General features: G+C 36.1%; 1 pseudogene; it reads left to right on the top strand.

Annotated features, from left to right (window-relative positions):
* Nucleotides 1-781: 781 nt before the first annotated feature.
* Nucleotides 782-20,626, top strand: part of LOC126494168 (vomeronasal type-2 receptor 116-like) — a 26,803-nt pseudogene continuing 6,958 nt past the window's right edge.

Here is a 20,626-nt window from a genome sequence, read left to right on the forward strand (position 1 = left end):
CAGATTAAAGCTCTTCCCAAAAAATTAATACAAATTGGTATTATCCGCTCCCAACATGCTTGTGAACCAATTTTATTACAAAAGGAGCCTCATAAATATTTTCCTCACATTTTATACTTTATCATCTTCTATTTTATAAAGATGTTAAACTGGCATATACAAATTTATGTAGGATACTATTGTTGTGTTAGTGTAACTAGAAAGGTAGTAAAAGCAGATTTGTAATATAAAAATATATTGGTCAGATATATCCAGTGTGAACATATGATATTCTGTGTAAACATAAAATAGGTGAAGAATACATAGAAGGTAGTACAATACCTTAATCTCAGCACTAAGAACCTGGAGCTGCCATATCTCTGTACATTTGAGGACAATCTAATCTGTAGAAAATATGATAACTCATAGGCTCACATGTCTCTTGAATTTTTCACATTGCCTGATGATTTCAAAATGAATACATGAACAGGTATATTGTTTGGTTAAACCATCTGCCATTGTCTTTATCTTTAGATTAAGCACTCATAAACCATTAGTTGAAAACACACTTTTTGAAAGCTGCTGATGGCTTACCTTATTTATGGAAGATTCACGCTGATGAACTTTTAAAGCTTTTTACAAGCTTCCAGCTACTCATATTATTCCAATATCACAGCATAGGCCATTTGTATTAGTATTGGCAGTGGTTGGCAATACTGTACAGCTCAGAATAGTACATTCATTGACTACAGAGGATCATCTGTAGATCTTTGTACATATTAAGAATCATATTTTTTTACAGAACAACAACTAAAAACATCCAGTTTGCACTGGCCTTAGCTTTTTCCATGAATGAAGTTAACAGGAACCCTGATCTTCTAACAAATTCATCATTCATATTTGAACGCCCAGAAGGTGTTTGCACAACTAGGACAAAATTATATAGTAACTTGCAATTTTCTGAAGAATTTCGTGATGTTCCAAATTATATCTGTGATGAACAGACTACGTGTATAGTGGTGCTTACAGGACCAAATTTGGCAACATCTGTGAAGGCTGGGACCAAGTTCAACCTCTTCGTACCTCAACAGGTGAGATTTTGTGTTGTGAATTTGCAAAAAATTCTGAATCTGCTGTTATAAGTCCTAGATGCTAAAAAGATTGTGAGAAGTATACTACCTTCACATTTTGTTTAACAGTGTAGTTCATGGTTATTCTTCATTCTTGATGGTGCTTCATTTTCTTTTTTGAAATTGAGATGAGAAAAACTAACAAATAAAAAGTTTTTTAAGAAAATTTTGACTGAATGTGTGTTTACAAGTTCTTATGAGTGTGTGCCACCTCATGCTGCTCTCTGTGTTGTAGATCCTTCAGATTACCTACGGACCTTGCCACCCCATCCTCAACGATCATGAACAATTTCCCTCTCTGTATCAGATGGCTGCCAAAGACACATCTTTAGCCCTGGCCATGATCTCTTTGATGCTTTACTTCAACTGGAACTGGATTGGACTGGCCATCTCAGACGATGATCAGGGTACTCAATTTCTCACACATTTGAGAGGAGAGATGGAAAAAATTACTTTCTGTTTTGCTTTTGTGAGTGTGATCCCAGTCAAGATGGATTTATTCTTGACACAAGCTGAAGTATATTATAACCAAATCATGACATCATCCACAAATGTAATTGTCATTTATGGTGACCCAGACAGTACTCTAGCTGTAGGCTTTAGAAGATGGGAATCTCTAGGTTTACAGAGAATATGGGTCACCACCTCACAGTGGGATGGCATTACAACTAAGAATGACTTCCCACTTAATTCATTCAATGGAAAAATAACTTTTGCACACCATCATGCTGAGATTTCTCATTTTAAAACATTTGTCCAAACATTGAACCCCCTCAAATACACTGATGAATTTCTGGCCAGGACAGAGTGGATGAACTTGAACTGCAAAGTCTCAGCTTCTATGTGTAAGACTGCAAAGAATTGCTTATCCAATGCCTCATTGCAATGGTTAAAGTCACAGACTTTTGACATGGCCTTTAGTGATGAGAGTTATGACATATATAATGCAGTGTTTGCTATGGCCCATGCCCTCCATGAAATGCTTCTTCAGCATGTATATAATCAACCAATGAATAATGGAAAAAAACATTATGCTCACTGCTTGGAGGTAGTGTTTCCTCTTTTGGATGAAATTTGAAATCATCAAACTTAAATGTCTGTCAAATGTCTCAATTTACTAAATTAGTGAATATTTCCTAAAAAGAAAGATTTCTGGAATTTTTTCTTGATAGTGATGTAAATCTGGATGCTGGTATAGATCTTAATACAAAAGCAATGATGTGGGAGGCACAATTTGTAAAGGAAACACACTAATTTTGTTACAGAGTACCTGACAATCACCACAGCTATTCTAAAAGTATAAGCCTAAGTCCTTCCTTTTTAATCCTTTCCTTTATGAGAAGATGAATCCTTGTGTATTTATTTAAATATGTGATAATCAGTTTATGAGATCATTTTTCACAAGTGACCTCATTTCACATCCTGAGTGAAAGTAATTACACAGTAAACAGTGTCATTTTTCAGTTAAGGACATATAATTTTATCCATATGTGTGAATGCATGGCTTTTTTGTGTATGGTTGTATGTTTGTGTTTCTGGGTATCTCTGCTTGTATCTGTGTTACTGTGTAAATCAGTGTTTCTGTATATCTGCATATCTATTTGTATTTGGAACTGAACATAGATTTGTAAATTTATCTTGTGTCAATATCTTTTTGTATGGGAGTTTGCTTCTGTAAATATTTTTCTGTGTATTTTATCAGTGCATGTGTTTATATGTGTTGATCTCACTGTTGTATATTTCTTACATATATGTATATCTTTGTTTCTATCCATCTGTCTGTCTGTCTGTCTGTCTACCCACCTCTTGAATCTGTATGTGAACACAAATCGATTTATATTGATATCTCTCTGTGTAGGTGTTTTTGTCTGTGAGTGTCTCCATGTGTGTATTTGTAAATTAATATGTGCATGTATTTTTGAGCCTGTTCATCTGTTTTGCAGGTTTCTGTTTGTGTGTGTGTGTGTGTGTTTTGGTGCATATATGTCACTGTGTGTACCTTTGTTTTCTTGTGTCAATGTTGGCACTTATGCGAATGTCTGTATAAAATGTAAGTAGTGGCACTCTGCATGTCTGTATGGAAGTTAATCTCTGTCTCTCTCTTTCTCTGACTATCTCTGTTTCTCTCTCATGCTGTGTGTGTGTGTTTTCATATTGGTATCTGTGTATATGTCTATGTTTCAGTTTGTGTGTTTTTTTCTGAAAGAACTTAAATTCTAGGAACATTATGACAATTTTATTTGTCCACTTGATTCATTGTTATTTCTCCCACGGACACCTTCAATAATACTACCTTGGAGATGAATTAAAAGCCACTTTATACATTCAAGAAGAGGATAAAAACAGACTATAGAATGGTGTGTCTCTTTCAGCTGTACTCCTTTCTGAGGAAAACACCCTTCACTAATCCAGTTGGAGACAGAGTGATTATGAAACAGAAAGAAAAACTTCAGGAAGAGTATGACATTTTCATATTTGGAATTTCCCATATGGTCTTGGACTAAAGGTGAAAATAGGAGAGTTTAGCTCATATTCTCCATATGGTCAACAGCTGCGTATATATGAAGACATGATAGAGCATGCAACAGGAAGTAGACAGGTGGGTCTGACTTAACTGCATTATTTTGCATTACACAGCAGTAACACGGACAATGGGATTGATTTGAGCTGTCTTGTAACCAACTAACATAAATAGTCACATTATAAAGCATTTTGTGACCTTCTATTTTATGTTTCTACATTTCTTTTTTTTTGATGTGACATTTTATTATGCATACAATGAATTTTTAACATTCCCGAATATCTTTCCTATGTTTAACATATAATGTATCATGACTGTTACTACTCTGCTATATTGTTTCTAGTAAATGGAGCCACTTTCTCTGACAGCTAGACAGTGATTGTCATCCATTTTGTGGAACACTTGACACAGGTGTTGAAAGACTGAGGGTAAATCTAAGGGAAGAGAAAGTAAACATATAGGAATTGTTACTTTTTATTACATAATTGTTATTAAGTATCTTTCCCAACAGGTAATAAGTTGAACAATATATTAAGGTAATGTTTTCATAACACTATGAATTATAATTTTATTCATTTTTCTTTCTTTTTGGTTTTAAGTTGATACAGATATTTGTTCATATTTATATCTGTGCTACACTGCTATGTGTGGTGCCAATGGATGCATATCTGTTAAGGTAATTATTAACTAGAGGAACATTGTTTGGTCCTGTATATTTTTTTAAATTTATTTTTACTTAAAAATTTCCACCTTCTCCCCTCCTCCGATTTCCCTTCCCCTTTCTCCATGCCCCCCCTCCCTCTCCAGTCCAAAGAGCAACTGGGTTGTTTTCCCTGTGGGAATTCCAAGGCCCTCCCCCCTCCATCCAGGTCTAGGAAGGTGCGCATCCAAACAGACTAGGCTCCCACAAAGCATGCACATGCAGTAGGATCAAAAGCCAATTCCATTGTCCTTGGCTTCTCAGTCAGCCCTCCTTGTCCTAAATGTACAGAGAGTCCAGTTTGATCACATGCTCCATCAGTCCCAATCCAGCTTGCATTGGTGAGCTCATGTTCTCCCCCTTGTGCTCCTCATTTGGACCTTGGGAACTCAGTCCAGTGCTCCAATGTGGGTCTCTGTCTCTACCTTCATCCATCACCAGATGATAAGCAAGATATTCATCAGTATGTCTATAGGATAGGGCCATTTCAGGCTCCTCTCCTCAGCGGCCCAAAGATCTAGCTTGGGACATCTTCCTGGACACCTGGGAACCCCTCTAGAATCAAGTCTCTTGCCAAACCTAAAATGACTCCTTTAATTAAGATATATACTTCCCTGCTCCCATATCCACCCTTCCTCCATCCCAACCGTCCCATTTCCCCAAGCTATCCCCATCCCTCCTTCTCACTTTTTTCTCCCCATCTCCCCTTACCTCTACCCCACCCCACTCCCAAGTTTCCAATTTTTGCCTGGCAATCTTGTCTCCTTCCAATATACAGGAGGATAACTATATGTTTTTCTTTGGGTTCATCTTCTTATTTAGCTTCTCCAGGATCACGGATTATAGGCTCAATGTCCTTTATTTAAGGCTATATCCACTTATGAGTGAGTACATACCATATTCATCTTTTTGGGTCTGGGTTACCTCACTCAGGACTGTGTTTTCTATTTCCATCCATTTGCATGCAAAATTCAAAATGTCATTGTTTTTTATCGCTGAGTAATTCTCTAATGCGTACATATTCCAAACTTTCTTCATCCATTCTTCCATTGAGAAGCATCTAGGTTGTTTCCAGGTTCTGGCTATTACAAATAATGCTGCTATGAACATAGTTGAACAAATGCTTTTGTAGTATGATAGAACATCTCTTGGGTATATTCCCAAGAGTGGTATTGCTGGATCCTGGGGTAGGTTGATCCCGAATTTCCTAAGAAACCACCACACTGAGTTCCAATGGTTGCACAAGTTTGCATTCCTACCAGCAATGGATGAGTGTTCTTGTTACTCCACATCCTCTCCAGCAAAGGCTATCATTGGTGTTTTTGTATTTAGCCATTCCGACAGATGTAAGATGGTATCTCAAAGTTGTTTTGATATACATTTCCCTGATCACTCAGGAGGTTGAGCATGACCTTAAGTGTCTTGTGGCCATTTGAACTTCTTCTGTTGAGAATTCTCTGGTCAGTTCAGTGCCCCATTTTTAACTGGGTTAATTAGCATTTTAAAGTCTAGTTTCTTGAGTTCTTTATATATTTTGGAAATCAGACCTTTGTCTGTTGGGGGGTTGGTGAAGATCTTCTCCCAGTCAGTAGGTTGCATTTTTGTCTTAGTGACAGTGTCCTTTGCTTTACAAAAACTTCTCAGTTTTAGGAGGTCCCATTTATTCAATGTTGTCCTTATTGTCTGTGCTACTGAGGTTGTACGTAGGAAGTGGTCTCCTGTACCCATCCATGTGTTGTATAGTACTTCCCACTTTCTCTTCTATCAGGTTCAGTGTGTTCAGATTGATATTGAGGTCTTTAATCCCTTTGGACTTGAGTTTTTTGCATGGTGATAGATATGGATCTATTTTTATTCCTCTGAAGTTGACATCCAGTTATGCCAGCACCATTTGTTGAAGGTGCTTTCTTTCTTCCATTGTATACTTTTAGCTCCTTTATCGAAAACCGGGTGTTTATAGGTTTGCAGGTTAAAATCCAAGTCTTTGTTTCGATTCCATTGGTCAACATCTGTTTTTGTGCCAATACCAAGCTGTTTTCATTACTGTAGCTCTGTAATAGAGTTTGAAGTCAGGGATGGTAATGCCGCCGGAAGTACCTTTATTGTATAGGATTGTTTTGGCTATCCTAGATTTATTGTTTTTCCATATAAAGTTTAATATTGTTCTCTCAAGATCTGTGAAGAATTTTGTTGGGATTTTAATAGGGATTGCATTCAATTTATAGATTGCCTATGGTAGAATTGACATTTTTACTAACTTGATCCTACCCATCCAAGAGCATGGGAGATCGTTCCATTTTCTTGTGTTCTCTTCAATTTCTTTCTTCAACGTCTTAAAGTTCATGTCAAATAGATGTTTCACTTCCTTGGTTAGAGTTACCCCAAGATACTTGATGCTATTTGTGGCTATTGTGAAAGGTGATGCCTCTCTGATTTCCCACTCTGCTTCTCTATCTTTTGTGTATAGGAGGGCTACTGATTTTTTTGAGTTGACCACGTTACTTAAGGTGTTTACCAGCTGTAGGAGTTCTCTGGTAGAGTTTTTGGGGTCGCTTATGTACACTATCATATCATCTGCAAATAATGAAAGTTTGACTTCTTCCTTTCCAATTCGAATCCCCTTGATCTCCTTATGCTGTCTTATTGCTATTGCTAGAACTTCAAGTACTATATTGAAGAGGTATAGAGAAAGTGGACAGCCTTGTATTGTTCCTGATTTTAGTGGGATGGCTTTGAGTTTCTCTCCATTTAATTTTATGTTAGCTGTCAGCTCTCTGTATATTGCTTTTATTATATTGAGGAATGGACCATGTATCTCTAGTCTCTTCAAGACCTTTATCATAAAGGGGTGTTGAATTTTGTCAAATGCTTTTTCAGCATCTAATGAAATGATCATATTGATTTTTTTCAGTTTATTTATATGATGGATTACATTGATAGATTTTCATCGGTTGAACCAGCCCTGTCTCTCTCGAATGAAGCCTACTTGATCATAATGTGTAATTTTTTTGATGTGCTCTTGGATTTGGTTTGCCAGTATTTTATTGAGAATTTTTGCATCGATGTTCATGAGTGAGATTGGCCTGTAATGAGTGAGATTGGCCTGTAATTCTCTTTCTTGGTTAAGTCTTTGTGTGGTTTTGGTATCAGGGTGACTGTAGCTTCATAAAAGGAGTTTGGCAATGACTCTTCTGTTCCTAGTTGGTGAAACACATTAAGGAGTATAGGCATTAGCTCTTCTTGGAAGTTCGGATAGAATTCTGCATTGAAACCATCTGGTCCAGTGCTTTTTTTGGTAGGGAGGTTTCTGATGACAGCTTCTCTAATTCCTCATGACTTAGAGGTCTATTTAAATTGTTCACCTGGTCTTGATTTAATTTTGGTATATGATACTTATCTAAAAGAGTGTTCGTTTCTTTAACATTTTCCAATTTTGTGTCATATAGGCTTTTGTAGTAAGATCTAATGATTCTCGGAATTTCTTATGTGTCTGTGGTTTTGTCCCCCTTTTCATTTCTGATCTTGTTAATTTGCATGTTCTCTCTCTGCCATTTGATTAGTTTGGATAGGGTTTGTCAATCTTGTTGATTTTCTCCAGGAACCAGCTTTTTGTTTCATTGATCTTTGGATTGTTTTCTGTGTTTCTATTTTGTTGATTTCAGCCCTAAACTTGATTATTTCCCATCTTCTACTTCTCCTGGATGAGTCTCCTCCTTTTTTTTCTAGAGTTTTCAGCTGTGCTCTTAAGTCTCTAATGAGTGCTTTCTCCATTTCTTTTATGTGGGCACTTAGTGCTATGAACTTTCCTCTTAGCACTGCCTTCATAGTGTCCCATTGGTTTGGGTATCTTGTGTCTTTATTTTCATTGAATTTAAGGAAGACTTTAATTTCTTTATCTATTTCTTCCTTGATCCAGGGGTGGTTCAGTAGTTGACTGCTCAATTTCCATGACTTTGTAGGCTTTCTGGGGTTAGAATTTTTGTTAAATTCTAACTTTGTTCCATGGTGATCTGATAGCACACAGGTGGTTACTACAATTCCTTTGTATCTATGGATGTTTCCTTTGTTACCAGTTATGTGATCAATTTTTGAGAAGGTTCCATGAGATGCTGAGAAGAAGTTATATTCTTTTCTTTTTAGGTGGAATTCTATAGATACCTGTTAAGGCCATTTGGTTCATTACATCTGTTAGTTCTCTTTTTTCTCTGTTAAGTTTCTGTCTTGCTTACCTGTCCATTGGTGAGAGAGGAGTGTTGAAATCTCCTACTATTAGAGTGTGGGGTTTGAGTATTCTTTAAGTTCTAGTAATGTTTCTTTTACATATGTGGGTGCTTTTATATTTTGGGCGTAGATATTCAGGATTGAGACTTCCTCATGATGAAATGTTCCTGTTATGAGCATAAAGTGTCCATCTCTATCTCTTCTGATTAATTTTAGTTTGAAATCTATCTTGTTAGATATTAATATAGCCATGCCCACTTGTTCCTTTGGTCCATTTGTTTGGAAAACCTTTTTTCACATCCCTTTACTCTGAGGTAGTGTCTGTCTTTGAGTTTGAGATGTGTTTCCTGTAGACAGCTGAATGTTGAATCCTGATTTCATTCCATTCTCGTAACCTGTGCCTTTTTATAGGTGAATTGAATCCATTGATATTAAGTGATTATAGTGACCAGTTGTTGTTAGCTTAGGTTATTCTTTGTGTCATAGTGTTTGTGTGTTTCCCTTTTTTGAGCTGTGCTGGTGGAGGGTTATCAGATGCTTGTGTTATTATGGGTATTGTTGGCTTCTTTGGATTGTGATTTTCCTTCTAGTATTTTCTGTAAGGCTGGGTTTGTGGCAATGTATTGTTAAAATCTGTTTTTGTCCTGAAATATCTTGTTTTCTCCCATCAGTGGTGAATGCAAGCTTTGCTGGGTATAGTAGTCTAGGCTTGCATCCATGTTATCTTAGAGTCTGCAGCACATCTATCCAAGACCTTCTGGCTTTCATGGTTTCCATTGAGAAGTCAGTTGTAATTCTGATAAGTTTCTCTTTATATGTTACTTGACATTTTTCCTTTGCAGCTCTTAATATCTGTTCTTTATTTAGTATGTTTTGTGTTTTGATTATTATATAGCATGATGATGCTTTCTTTTGATCCAGTCTATTTGGTGTTCTGTATGCTTCTCGTACCTTCATAGAAGTATCCTTCTTTAGCTTGGGAAAGTTTTTTTTTCTATAATTTTGTTGAATATATTTTCTGGCCTTTGAGCTGTAATTCTTCTCCTTCTTCTACCCCTATTATTCTTAGGTTTGGTCTTTTCACAGTGTCCCAGATTTCCTGGATGTTTTGTGTTAAGAAATTGTTAGATTTGTTTTGTTCTTTAATCAGTGAGTTTATTTCCTCTATAGTATCTTCACTGTCTGAGATTCTTTCTTCTATCTCTTGTATTCTGTTGGTAATACTTGTCTCTGTAGTTCCTGTTTTTTTCCCAGAATTTCCATATCCAGCCTTCCCTAGGATTGTGTTTTCTTCATTACCTCCATTTCATTTTTCAGTTCTTGAGCTGCTTCCCCTACCTGTTTGATTGCTTTTTTCTTGTTTTTCTTGGGTATATTTGAGAGATTTTTTTTTCATTTCATCTATCTTTTTGTTTGTCATTTCTATTTCGTTATGGCAGATTTTCACCTCCTGTTTAAAGTCCTCAATTATTTTCATAAAGTTCCATTTAAAGTCAATTTCTTCTATTTCTTCTGGAGTAGGGTGTTCAATTCTTGTTTCAGGATCATTGGATTCTGGTGATGCCATGTTGCCTTTCAGGTTGTAGGAATTCTTGCATTGGTGCCTGCCCATCTCTTCCTTCAAATGGAGCCAGGAGAGTCTTGGTGTTTTGGTACAGTCTTTTCTGTGCCTGACTCTCTGGGTGGATCTCCTCAGTGCAGGAGCAGGAACTGTTTCTGTCTGGATGGAACTCCTCTGCACCATCGGGATGGAACTCCTCAGCACTGAAACAGGGATGCCTTGTATCCCAAGGGCACTGTGGACAAAAGGGAGAATGTGGGGGCAGGACAGGGTTGAGTAGAACACAACAGACACTACAGCACAAGCTAAAGGTGCCTGCACTCCCTTGCAGGGACCTTCAGGCCTGCAAGGCAGGCAGACACCCACCCCTCTGGGTGGATGGCCTTAGTGCAGGAGCAGGAAACTTCCTGAGCCAAGGACCTTGCAGACAATAGGGCAGGCTTGGTCCTGTAAATTTTTTCATATTTTACTCAAAGCAAAGAGTGTATGTCCAGTTACCTTATCTGTGTGGGGAGGAGATAGTGGTAATAAAAAAAATGGCTTTTTGGCATTTATAGAGCATGAATTCCATTATGGGTCTAATGTATGCTACAAGTGTGAATTCTGATGTGAATGTTTTTAAGATACACAATTCAAACTTTTCTAGTATTATATGGCTGAAAATTAAAGGAGTTAATTCAGGAAACTCATCAGGCTAGATCTGAAGTTGTATTAGATAACCAAGGTAGCATAAAATTTTTATCTCAGCATAATGAGGAGAGTTACTCTCAGGGAATAGAACATATGGACTGAAGGTATAGCCACTGACTGACAAATCCATCAGGGAGCAACAATGAACTTTCAAATATGCTGTTTCCAAGCCAAACTGAGCATTGCAAAAATATCCACTGAAGGATACAGAAGGTTATGAACCCTGCAACCAGTACTCATCTCCCATATTGGCAAATTTCAATGCAAAACCAAATGAACAAAAAATAAGTCTTCAAGCCAACACAATTACAAATATTACAGCTATAGGCTAAAATGAGAGTATGTTCAATGACATACTAGAAAAATACAAAGAATTATAATAACAAAATTCCAGAACATCAAACAGGACACAAATCACTACTAGAAGGCAGTGAAATCATAAAACCTTGCATATCATAAAGAACTCAGTGAGCATGTGATACATACTTTCCAAATAGTAGAAAATGATAAAAATATTCAAACTAAAATATGTAAAGAAAACACAAAAGCAATCCAATAAATATCTCAAAAAATTCACTCATAAGGGAAAACTTCAAGTTGAGTACAGGATGGAAAGGCTCAGAGACAAGCAGAAGAATTAGAACACTGAAACTATGAGAGCTAAAAATAAGAAAAATTGAAATATATATGAGACAAAGGGGATGTGATTAAATATTCAAAGTTACTAAAATTAGACAGAAGAAGGACTAATGAAGACTCAACAATATGTTCAATAAAATGCAACAGTAATTTCCCAAAATGCAATGAGATACATAGCCATCTGGAGACAGGAGGCATTTATACACATATTATCAGAAAAAAAACCTTCCTATGATGTATTTTAAATAAATTTGTATTATAATGGTACAGAATGGAAATTGAAGGGTTCAGAATAGAAATCCCTTTCATAGAAAGACCTCTCATAAATAACAAAAGAGTCCCTCATTAATTCCTTTTAAAAGGGCAGAGTATCAGTGAGCCAATTCAAGGAGTTAAAGATATGTTTGCAAAATCATGTTACTATACCCAACAAAGTTATCCTTTATAATGAAATGAGGCTTTGAGATCTCTTCAAGGGCAGAACTTAGGTAGGAAGGGAAAGCATAATTGAATTTTGTGAAGAAGAAAGCAGATTGAGAGATATGCCATGCATCTGCCAGAGACAGATGCCCGGAATTATACCTAGTAAGCCATTGCCACATGGTATACACAGATTAATAGAACTGGGTTAAATTAAGATGTAAGAAGTAGCCAATAAGAAACTAGACCTAATGGGTCAAGCAGTGATTTAATTAATACAGTACCTCTGTGGGAGGTAATTTTGGGGCTAAACTAGCTGGGCAATAGAGATGAACAAGAAGCTCACTCTCTGCAACAGCTCAGCATTCATTGAGAGTTAAAATTTAAATCAAACAAAAGTCTTATACAATAGAAGGAACCCATCTTTACTTAATAAGATCTACTTTTCCATTAATTACTCAATGTTTTCCAGCCTGATCATATTAAAAAGTTTTTCTGTGACAATCATATTGATAACATTGTACTACCGGAAAAGAAACTCAAAGAATATCCAATGAAATCCTAACTGAAGCCAGGTGTATGTGTTGGTGTGTATGCTTAATCAAAACTCTTGGGTGGCAGAGGTAGACAAAACCCTATCTGTTTATGTCCAGCCTGGCCTGCTTAGCATGTCCTAGTGAACGAGGTTTGCATAAACAGACACTAGCTCAAATAAACAAACAGAGATTGGACAAGGATTGGCATTTTCTTCATGCTTCTTGAAAACAGTCCTTAATATCTTAGCAAATACAAAAGAAGAAATAGTAAAAATTAAATAAAGAAAAGAAAAGAACAAATATGCACACTGGTAGCACACACATTTAATCCCAGTGTTCAGAAGACAGGAGAGGCAGATTTCTGTGTAATCTAAGTTAACGTACTCTATTTAGGGAGTTGAGGTCTACCAATACTACAATTTGAAACTCTGTTTAAAGAAAACCACAAGAAAAAAAAAAGGAAGATTTGTAGTAAATCATATTGTGGAGAACATGAAAGAACCAATGCAGAGGAGAAACTGTGTGTTAACACATAGCTCAGTTCTGAACAGAGGATGCAGAGTGAGCACACAACAATCAGAGATGTATAAAACTGTGTATAGGTCCCAATTGAGAGTTTTTTGGTTATACAAAGCTTTTTTATTTTAAACTTTAAAAAACACTTCAATGAAATTTTTACAAAATCAAACTTTTATTCAGGCTCCCCAAATATTTGCAGCCTTTTAAGCATTAACACCATTCCTTACAGCTCAATGCATATCTATTAAGCTCACTCTGTCTATTTGGCTGTTTTTTTTCTCTTTACACTATGTCATGCTTTGCAGTGCTGTTTTTGAAGTTCATGAAATTTAAAGAGATATTCCCCTGTTTCAGATGTCCATTCATCTTAGTTTTCTATGATGTTGCCGTGATTAAATACTGACCAAAATCATATTAAGGGGAGATTTGATTGGGCTCATGAATGGCAAAGAAATGACAAGGCAGGCAGGCATATGGAGACTGCAACTAAATTGTAGACCCTGAAGGGCCATAGCTAACTGGCTTTCTCTGAATTCTCACGCAGATCTGAGTAGGGACAGCACTGCCCACAGAGGGCAGGGCAGTCCTACATCAATTACCCATTAATAAAATGCTTAAATAATTTGACAACAGGCTAATTCAATGGAAAGAAATATTTCACTTAAGGTTTCCTCTAACTTATTAATGTATTTTGTGTCACAATGATGAAAATTATGTAGAAAAAACACGTTGCAAGCTCTATAGTGTTTGTTCATATCAAACAACTAATTCTTCCTCCTTAATTTCTATGTTTGGGAATCTACTCAAATTTATATCAGTTTGTTTCCATACATTTGTATGCCTGGTATTATAAAATATATTAAGTTTAATCTGATCACTACTTTGGTGTATATAAAATCAGTTTATGGGTATTTAAACATAATAATAAAATAGAATCATAGAAAGAAGGTAAAACACCTAACACCAGCATGTCTGATTTTGCACAGATGCCGTCATCTGTGTGCAATGGAGATTGTGGTCCTGGATTCAGAAAATTCTTACAGGAGGGAATGGCAGCCTGCTGTTTTTATTGCAGCTTTTGCCCACAAAATGAAGTTTCTAATGAGACAAGTGAGTATTTGCTCATGAGATAAATCCTTCACATCACATAGATCATCTTCTCTTAGTCATACTGAGTTGATCAAATGGACCAAAAGACAATTGAAGAAATAAAATATATCACTTTCCTAAGTTAGTTTTATAGAACTGTGATTCATTAACAAATCATAGTTAACTTTAAGTTATTTATAGTTAACTATAAGTAACTTGTTATACCATTGTAGTGGCATTTCAATTGCATTTTAATAAATAAAGAGTACCTGAAGATCTAAGAGTACAACAGCCCCACTGGTCTGCCTTGCAGACACATTATGGCAACATGCACCTTTAATCCCAATAGCCACAATGACATGCATATTTAATCCCGGTAACTACCCTAGTTGATAAAGATATCGGCTGATGCGTATCTTTAATCCCAGTGATACATGCCTTTAGTCCCTGCCGTAGAGAGGAATATAAGATGGGGAAAGACAACTCTCAAACATAGTTGTTTTTGAAAGTCTGCAAGACAGGATAGCCATTTTAGAGTGAGGTTGAGGAAAGACCCAGTGGCTGACTGCTTTGCTTTTCAGATCTTCAGGTTGAACCCCAATTTCTGACCCTGAGTTTTTCTTAATCATGCTTCATTTGGCACCCAACTTTTTGGGGATATAAATTCATGAAAATGATGTTTGCTTGATAATTTTTATACAGCAGTCCAGGACACTGATAGATTGGAATTCCAGTTCTAAGAGCTGGACCCAAATCTAGCCACCTGGTTCAGAAGAAAAACTAGAGCTCCAAGCTCCCATCTTCCCTGTCTTAGCTTCCATGTAAAGATCCAAAATACACAGAGAATCAGGGTACTATGTGCTATTGTGTTTTCTTTGAGTTGTTTGACTTCTGAGGAAGGAGCGACACCTGCCAAAAGACATTTGATTATTGATGATGCTGGATTGATCCAACCTATATATTTTGAAAATGCCTTGACTTCAAAATTTAAGTCAAAAGATATGTTACTTTGGAGAAGAGGTTTTACTTTTATTTCCAAAGAAAGTGAGAGGTTGTGGATTCATTCAGGTTAAGAGAAATAAGGTTTGACCAGGAAAAATTACCTGAAAAATCTTCAGTGGAAACAGATGACCCGGGAAAGAAGGAAGGAAGGAAGGAAGGAAGGAAGGAAGGAAGGAAGGAAGGAAGGAAGGAGGGAAGAAGAAGAGAAAGAGAAAAAAGAAATAAGTAATGAAAAGAAAAATGAAGATAAAAATATGATAAAATAGAGATGTAGAGCTGGGTGGTAGTGGCGCACGACTTTAATCCCAGCACTTGGGAGGCAGATCTCTGTGAGTTCGAGACCAGCCTGGTCTACAAGAGCTAGTTTCAGGACAGGCTCCAAAAAACCCACAGAGAAACCCAGTCTCGAAAAAAAAAAAAGAAAAAAAAAATAGAGATGTAGATTAGTGAATCTACTCTGAAAAGAAAAAGCAAGGATATAGATACGATGAGGTAAAAAGGTAGATTATTGATTCTAATTTTTAAAAGCAACTATTAGCTTTAAATATTTCATATTGGTTTTACTTTTGTATATTGTATACAAAATTTGTATATTGATAAAAATTTGATATTAATTTTGTTAAAACATATTGTATATGCATTTGAATCTTGTTCAAGGTATTGTATCTATATAGTTCATTTAACAATGTAATGCAAATGTCCAGTTTTTGAAAATTATCTACTATAAAAACAAATTAGGTAAAAAAAAGATTAGGTATAAGCCTGTGGACTCACCAAGATAGGATATATACAAAATATTTTCTCTCAACTTGTCAAATGCAAATGGACTCAGTATTGTGGGTATATTTCTTTTTTGTACATATTACATATAGTCATTGTACTTATAGTATATAGTTTTCTTATATTAATAATAGCCTTCTTTTTATTATTTTTTGACATAAAAGAGAAATGTAGAGGCATTTCAATTGTAGATTAATAAATATATACTGCCTGAAGATCTTAGAGTAGAACAGTCCCACTGGTCAGCCTTACAGACAAGATTGTGGTAACAAACACCTTTAATCCTAGTAGCCACCCTAGTTAATAAAGAAATTGGGTGGGGCATGCCTTTATCCCAATAGTGCATGCCTTTAATCCTAGCCCCAGAGGGGAACATAAAATGGTGGGTGACAGCTCTCAGATAAAGTATCTTTTGAGATTCCAAGAGGCAAGATAGCCATTTCAGACTGAGGTTGAGGTAAGAGTCAGTGACTGCAGTTTTGCTTTTCAGATCTTCAGGTTGAACCCAATTTCTGACCCTGTGTTTTTATTAATCATACTTCATACCATGACATACTTCTTTGATTCATTGAAAGTCTATATTAGCTAGCCATTTCTCAAAAAGTTTTGACACTCATACAACAATGTGAACAAATTCTACATGATATTGTTAATAGTAATTAATATCCTCTGAAACTACATATAGATTTTATTCCAGTCATGAATCTTCAATAATATTTATTTTCTTTCAATTGTCATGTCTCTATATGTCACTCTATAAGTTTATAGCCACCATATATTTACAGAAATCAATAGAGAAGAGACTAGGTCATCAGAGTAATTATACTCTATTATGTGCATCTTGGGAACCAAATTCAAGTACTCCATAAGATTAATAAGGAGGAAAAATCACTACCTGTAAATTTTTCAATGACCATTAATTATTACACTGAAGACTTCAAGCAATATCCGAAGATCAATGTGATTTACTATCTAGGGAAGTGTAATCAGTGTTATCACATAATGTAGAAAATATGAAGTCTTACAATCATCATTTTACATACAGCACACAGTTAGTAATGTCAAAGGGTAGAGAATTTAATTCATTTCCTGTGAAAACAACTAGCCACAATTATGCAAGTGTTCCTGTCTCCTATACAGCTCATATCAATCAACTGAGTCTTTAGAGATGCTTACATAAAAATGACAGATAGATAGTTAAATAGATAGTTTACTTCAATATAGCCTGTAATCCTATATAATGAAAGTTTATAAAGGACATTTATGTGTGGTAAGATAATTCACAAGTTAAATCCCTTGCTACTAAAATTAAAGATGAGCTCATACCTGGACCCATGTGGTAGGAAGTGGTTGCCTACTCATTGAGATTGTGTTCTGATATCTATGCACCTACACATATGTAACATGAGGGCCTGCTTGTTGGGGTTTCTGTCCTCCTACAAGGTCCCATAGTCAGTAAGTCCCAAAAGAAATTACACAGAGGTCTCCATAAGTTATAAATTGATTGGACCATTAGCTAAGGCTTCTTATTAACTCTTATAACTTATATTAGCCCATTATTCTAGTATATGTTAGCCACATGGCTCGGTACCTTTTTCAGTGGGGTACGTCACATTTTCTTTCTTTCATGTCTGGACAGGACTGGGGAGGAATGGACTTCCTCCTTCCCAGAATTCTCCTGTTCCCATTGACCTGCCTGTACTTCCTGTCTGGTTGTCCTGCCTTTACTTCCTACCTGGCTCCTGGCCAATCAGCATTTATTTAAAACATAATTGACAGAATATAGAATTGTCACGCACTACACATAGAGCATACCCCCAATTAATTAAACAAACTGCAATTAAATTGTCTTAAATACAAAAAATACATAAGTATAAAGGGTATTTGCAACAATAAATACAAGGAAAATTAAACAAAAATATTTTCTTAATACTTTAAAAATGTGTATATTTGTGAGATAGGTGGTTATGTGTACACAATTGCAGGAGCATGTGAATGACATTCAATGCCCCTGTAGTTACAATTATAAACAATTGTGAGACACACAATATGGATACTGGGAATTAAACTCGGGTATTCTGCAAGAACAGTATGTTCTCTTGATAACTGGGATAAAGTTCCAGCACCTTAGGCAAATTAAATAATTATATGTGTCCATAAATTCATATTTCTAAATAAAAATGCTTAAAATCCCGAAGCACATCCTCACTCTTTCCAATTATCCAATGGTTCAAAACTATTGGAATCATACTTTCCAAACTTCCCAGGGTGAAGATTATAACCTATGAATGCAGTACTAATCTTCAAAGCAAACCTTCTGTATTACCACTTTTGCCTAAATATTCTTCTATTTTCATATTCATGGTGTTATATCAATATCTACTTCACATCAGAGTTCACTTAAAGAATCTTAGTCTCATATAAATTGTTATTAGGAAGGAAGGTATTTGTCTGTTCCCAAAGTTGATGGAATCAAGATGTTGGGTTTTAAATGCTAAGTATGTACAGAGGTTTCTACCTTCAAGATAGGTTTACAGTTTCTTATAAGTTTCAAGGATAAAGCATCCCTACTGCCCGAATAGGACACAAGTGAAAACATTTTTTATCTTATCTAATTATATTTTGCTTTTTAGAACAAAAAATATGTTTCTATAACTTTCTAATCTCATTCCCATTTTCCTACTTCTCCCATATAAACTAAATAACTCTGATATTCAAGCTCTATTGTACTTTTACATGTACGCACACATGTAGATATACACACACATACAACTTACTGATTCTGAAGGGACTTGCGACAGCCTGAGAATGGAAAGTGTGATTTCAGCAAGGTTTGCCCTTTTTGTCCATTCTCTTTGCCTTGCTAAAGAACATTATATTACAGTGATAGTAAATGGCCCTTGAAGAATTCTGGACTTGTTGGTGTATTGTAGTCTTACTGGCAAAAACGTGTCATAGAAGAGGGAGATTTTGAGGTTTCATATGCTTAGGCCATTCACAGTGAAACCATTTACTTCCTATGTGGCCTATGGATCAAAGATATAAAATATTCAGCTCCTTCTACAGCACCATGTCTAGCTCCATACCAACATGTGCCAGGATGATAATATGGACTGAGCCTCCAAACTCTAGGACAACCATTTACATGTTTTTATTTGTAACAGTAACTGCGGTCATGGTTTCTCTTCACATCAACACAAACAGTGACATGCTACTATTTTCCTAAAATTAGCCACCAAGCTCTAAAACCTTATTTGGTCACTTATTCCTCCCAAGGCTCACTATCAGCTATCAACGTATGGAACTCTAACTAGCAAAAAGTACTTTATGTTTGTCCTAATTAACCTGTCCAATCAAAGCTAAATGATTTGTCCTGTTAGGGGTTCCTCTTTTACTTTTACAAACTGCAATTTTCATTTAGGCCACACCTGTCTCCTCTAACAAGAATCAATGCTATGTTCTCTCTGAACAAAACCCCTTCCCTCCTCTCTTCTTGATTTTCTCCTATTCATTCTGTATACCTTGTCTTTGATTCTTATTCCCTATGCATTGACCCTTTGTAAAAATCAATCACCTTGATCTTAGCATGTTATGTGCAAACCCCAACAGTCCGAACAGATTCTGTTTCCTGTTTCTTCTATGTCAGTGTGTTTGGGCTGGTGAATTCATATTAGAAAATGTATCACAATAACTTGTACCAATAGAAGATAAAATCTCATCTAGTTCAGAAAAAGCATTCATAAAACAGGCAGAAAGACAGAAGGCATCTCTATAACCATGGAATCTGAGATATTAAAATAAACTCTGTGCAATACAATGATTAATTATTTTAACCTCTGTAAACTCACTACTTTGAGTCATAGCATTCAGAAAGTACTGAAAATATCTGTGCTTTCTGATAACATAAAAATGTGTCATCAACACATAGTTAAATATTGTATTATTTCATTCCCCCATAATGATAATGAATGTGTATTATGAAATGAACATATTGCTATGCAGCAGTGTCTCTCAGCTTCATCATCAGCAAAGAATGCAGATATTGCAATGCTTATTCAACACAATTAATATAGTCTGTCAATAAATGGCCAACATTATCCTAATCATACTTTTCTATCTCCAGCAGATGTGGATAAATGTGTGAGATGTCCAGAGAATGAGTATGCAAACAGAGAGCAGAACCAGTGGATTCAAAAAGATGTGGTCTTTCTGAACTATAAAGACACCTTAGGGATGGTTCTTACCTTAATGACCTTGTTCTTCTCTGCATTCACAACTGTGGTTCTTGGGGTTTGTGTGAAGTATCATGACACTCCCATTGTGAAGACCAACAACCAGAATCTCAGCTACATCTTGCTAATTTCACTCATCTCCTGTTTCCTGTGTCCCTTGCTTTTTATTGGGCATCACAACTCAGCTACCTGTGTTCTGCAACAAATCACATTTGGAGTTGTATTTAGTCTGGCTGTTTCCACTGTGTTGGCTAAAATTGTGACTGTGGTGCTTGCTTTCAAAGCCACAGCCCCTGGAAGAAAGATGAGGTATTTTCTGGTTTCTGGTGTACCCAACTACATCATTGCCATCTGTATACTCATCCAAATTATTCTCTGTACAATCTGGCTGTACTTTTCTCCTCCTTTTATTGACAAAGATGTGCACTCTGAGCATGGCCAAATCATCATTGTGTGCAACAAGGGCTCAGTTACTGCATTCTACTGTGTCCTGGGATACCATGGCTCCCTTGCATTAGGGAGCTTCATTGTTGCTTTCTTGGCCAGGAATCTCCCTGACACATTCAATGAAGCCAAGTTGCTGACCTTCAGCATGCTGTTGTTTTGC

Source organism: Alexandromys fortis, unplaced genomic scaffold (genome assembly GCF_014885135.2).
Source record: "Alexandromys fortis isolate MF-2015 unplaced genomic scaffold, M_Fortis_MF-2015_v1.1 scaffold_351, whole genome shotgun sequence".
In the NCBI taxonomy this organism is placed as follows: domain Eukaryota; kingdom Metazoa; phylum Chordata; class Mammalia; order Rodentia; family Cricetidae; genus Alexandromys; species Alexandromys fortis.